Genomic DNA, 5,000 nt, shown 5'->3' on the forward strand with positions numbered 1-5,000 from the left:
GTGCAAACGCCGGACATTCGCTGCTATGTGGTTTATGGTCTTGTCTTTCATATTGCACTTCCTACATATGGGTGAGATGTTATTTCCATCTATTGTTCTTTGAACAAATCTGGTTCTTAGGACTTGATCCTGTGTCGCTGTTGGCATTCCCTCTGTTTCCTTCTTAAGTTCTCTCCTCTGTAGCCATTGCCATGTTTCGTCACTGGCCAGTTCTTTTGTCTATCTCATGTACTGTCCGTGCATTGGTTTATTGTGACATTCCTCTGTTCTGTTTTTCATTCTCCTGTCTCTGTATATTTCTGGGTCTTCGTCTACTTTTATCAGTCATTCTTCCCATGCACTCCTTAGCCACTCGTCTTCACTGGTTTTCAGATATTGCCCCAGTGCTCTGCTCTCGATGTTGATGCAGTCCTCTATGCTTAGTAGCCCTCTCCCCCCTTCCTTTCATGTTATGTATAGTCTGTCTGTATTTGCTCTTGGGTGTTGTGCTTTGTGTATTGTCATGTGTTTCCTAGTTTTCTGGTCTATGTTGCAGAGTTCAGCCTTCGTCCACTCCATTACTCTTGTGCTGTATCTGATTACTGGTACTGCCCATGTTTTTATGGCTTTTGTCATGTTTCCGGCGTCAAGTTTTGACTTGAGTATTGCCTTAAGTCTCTGCATATATTCTTTCCCGATCATGTCCTTCATCTTTTGGTGTTTATATCCTCTCCTTCTATTATTCCCAGGTATTTGTATCCTATCTCATCTATGTGCTTGATGCTATTCCCAACTGCTAGCTTTATCCCTTCAGTCCTTGTTACTTTGTCTTTTTGTATGTTGACCAAGGCACATTTTTCTATTCCAAACTCCAGATACAATCTTACAGACTGGATTAGGATGTCTATTTCCTTGATGATCTTACCATACAGCTTGATGTCGTCCATGAACATCAGATGGTTAATTCTGTTGCCTCCTTTCTTGAGTTCGCACCCAGCATCCATCTTCTGCAGTACTATTTTGTCATGGGAATCATGGCTACTACAAAGAACAGCAGGGACAGTGAGTCACCTTGAAAGATCCCTCTTCTGATATTGACCTCTGCTAGTCTTATCCCAGGGCTTGTAAGTACTGTATTCCATTTATGCATTGTATTTTTTAGGAAGCTGATGGTGTTTTCCTCTGACTCAAATATTTTCAGACATTCTATTAGCCACGTGTGTGGTATCACGTCGAAGACTTTCTTGGTTTCCTCTGCCCCATATATTTTCAGTCATTCTATTAGCCAAGTGCGCAGCATCACGCCGAAGGCTTTCTTGTAGTCAATCCATGCCATGCTTAGGTTGGTTCTCCTTCTCTTACTATTCTTCATTACCATTTTGTCTATCAGGAGCTGGTCTTTTGTGTCCCTTCACTTCCTTCAGTAGCCTTTCTGTTGGTGGGGGATGGTGTTTGTATCCTCTAGGTAGCTGTGTAGCCTTTCACTGATGATACCTGTTAGTAACTTCCATATTATTGGTAGGCAGGTGATAGGCCTGTAGTTACTTGCTATATATATTTCCCTCGTTCTTGTCTTTCTGTACTAAGGATGTTCTCCCTGTGGTCATCCATTTGGGCGGATTGTGGTTTGTGATACAATGCTAGGAGTTGTTCTGCTATTCGTGGGTGTAGGGCCTTGAGGCTTTTGAGCCGGTATCCATGGACTTCATCGGGACCTGGGGCTTTCCAGTTGGGTATTTTCTTAGTTGATATCTGATTGTGTCTGTCTTGATCTCGGTGAATTTTTGTTTTATTCTCCCCATTTCTTCTACCTTGACTTTCTGGAGCCATGTTGCATGTTTGCTGTGTGATACTGGATTGCTCCATATGTTTTCCCAGAGTCTCTTACTTAGTTCAGCTTCAGGAATTTCATGGTGGTTGTCTTCCCCTCTTAGTTGGCTGTATAGTCTTTTCTGGTTGGTTCAGAAGAGCTTGTCCTGTTGGTATCCTTTATTCCTGTTCATGTATCGTTGGATCTTATGTGCTTTGGCTTTATTATTATTATTATTATTATTATTATTATTATTATTATTATTATTATTATTATTATTATTATTATTATTATTATCATTATTATTATTATTATTATTATTATTATTATTATTATTATTATTATTATTATTTTGTGAAGGTTTAATCTCAGCTTCCATAGCAGTTGTTGGGACTAAGTTGTTAGCTTGGAAATCTTTCATTTTCTTGATATTCGTGATGTTTCTACTTTACAAATAATTCAGTGTATGTAATTTATCTACATAATGAATCAGTCTATAGCTCATTTGTTGTCTACATCTATTCAGGACGGGAATACAAAAAGACAATCCATTTGATTTTACCTCAGATTTCGACACTATAGCCTTCTATGTGCAGCAAGTCAGGAGCGATCACTAGAAGTAGAATTCAAATGAAAAGCAATGCTACATCATTTCCTTCAATTGTTAGAGGTGTAAAGGTCAACGCCATTGTTTTAATTCAGTTAATGTAACCCATTGCTATTTTTATTTGTTTTTTTATTTATATCATACAGCACCCTAAACAGTGCTCAAATACTCGCTGCAAACAAAAGGTGATCTTAGAAGTCAAGATTTTGAGGGCAAGCTATAACTTATCTACTTAATAGCAATCGAATGTAACACGAATTATATTGATATGCATGGAAATGAAAATATATTGAAATCAGTTTCAATGAGGAACATATCGTTAAAGCATTGTGTTTTAATAGATATGTTTTAGATGTACAACTAAAACGTCTAACGTTATATGTATTTTATTTACAAAATGCCTTCATCGTCACTCTCGAGGAAGAGGTCATCATCCACGTCCTCATCGTCGCTAGTGATGATGTCAGTGATGACTGGTTCCACACTCTCATGGATATTTTCCGACTTCCAGTACTCCTCTTGAAACTGAGGGGATTGTCTAACAGCTCCTGCCCACACTTCTGGGATGACCAAGTAACTGTTACCCACTATAGAAATAATTACCTATTCTCGCTATAGTAAATCTTGCCACGGGTCTCCTCGCTTGTATACAAAGTGGCAAGCCGTAGCACAAATGCAGTCTTGCAACCACGGATACAATTCCATATCCTGCTGGCCATTATAGAATTTGTTGAAGCCTAGACTATGGAAGCATATCCATTCACCGCCTACCTGGTGGATGGGTGGAGCCTCATGACATATTATGTTTACGTCACGAATTGTCTGTGATTTTCTCAGTTCTGGCATCGGCAACTTCATTTTACTCTATAAATATCAAAACTATCAAACTTAAGATACTAAATAATACTTGAAAAATTAGATAGGGTTATAAAGTATACACTTGCCAGTTTTCACCTTGATCCGATGCTTTGATAAAAAGGTATTGCCGAAAAACTGTTTCATGGGCCTTGAATCCCTTAGGAGGTACCAGCATACAATTTATGACATATGATATATATATATATATATATATATATATATATATATATATATATATATATATATATATATATATATATATTTTATTTATTTATTTATTTCTGACTCACACTGTGGACGAACCTTGGTAGGTCAGTCGGTAACGCCTTGGCCCATCACTCGCAAGACTATAGTTTCGTTCCCGATGTGAGTTCGAAATTAGTCAATTTATCCATCACCTCCCATAGCAAGTATCCTGTCACTTCCAACAATTCCTTAATGTTTCTAGCTACATGCACCAGTGAAGATAAACCATCATCACCATTAGAATAGTATAGAATGTAGAATTTGGGCCGAAAGGCCAAGGGCTGGGACCTATGAGGTCATTCAGCGCTGAAACGGAAATTGACAGTAAGAGGTTTGAAAGGTGTAACAAGAGGAAAATCTCGCAGTTGCACTATAAAACAATTGTTAGAGAGGGTGGAAAATCAGATGGAAGAAAGAATATGAACGAAGGTACAGTAAAAGGAATGAAAGAGTTTGCAGGTAGGGGTCGAAGGGACGCTGCAAGGGGCCTTAAGTAATGCCTCCAGTGCACCAAATGAAGTGCACTGACGACACTAGACCCCCTACAGAGATGATCACCATTACATTGCTTCTAAAGCGATCTTTTCTTAGACATATGTGTAAAGTAAACCCTCCAACCGTTCGCTATTTCATTTATGTTTCCTCTTGGAAGAAACGTCTCATATATATATATATATATATATATATATATATATATATATATATATATATATATATATATATATATATATATATATATATATATATATACATATACATATATATATTTATATATGTACAGTATATATACCATTTTATCAAAACGTTTTCTACTCTCCGCTACCTATTCTCGTGTTTCCTTTCGTGACATGACCTTTAAGATGACTCAGAATTCTATGATTTCTGGGACCATGAAACATTTACTTAGTTTTGGCAGGTTTTAAAGACGAGGGATATAAGCCTGCATACATTCATTCAACGCACATTTAATACTTACAATGCTCTCACTCTCTCTCTCTCTCTCTCTCTCTCTCTCTCTCTCTCTCAGTGGATTAGCAGGAGACTTTCATGGTTAAACAATTTAGGTCAAAGCCGTGAATCAAATGGCGTTTTGGTGTTCAAAATTACCTTTCGGCAATGAGGAACAAACTCGGAAAAACAAATATCCACAAGAATACCCGTGAAAGCGAAATATACAAAGCAAATTTGGAAAGCAAACCGCCCCACGAATAGCTATGAAAACGATTTCTCAATTCAGATGAGCCCAGTAACAGCCTGGACTTGAAAAAGAGGCAGCACCAGTTGTCTTGCGATCTCCGTCTGAGTTGGGACTTGGCAACTTGGCACGCTCCTCTGCTCTGGTGTGACCAGCCACTCCTTCATAACCCGAACTTAGTCCTCTATTAGCATCGGGGGCTGAGAAACACGTTCGGGAGAGCGATTTACGCTAGTGCGGCTTCCCTCTTCTCTTTCGTGGGAGAGAGAGAGAGAGAGAGAGAGCGTTGCTCGTAAATGAGATTA

This window comes from Macrobrachium rosenbergii, chromosome 51 (assembly GCF_040412425.1).
Source record: "Macrobrachium rosenbergii isolate ZJJX-2024 chromosome 51, ASM4041242v1, whole genome shotgun sequence".
Lineage (NCBI taxonomy): Eukaryota > Metazoa > Arthropoda > Malacostraca > Decapoda > Palaemonidae > Macrobrachium > Macrobrachium rosenbergii.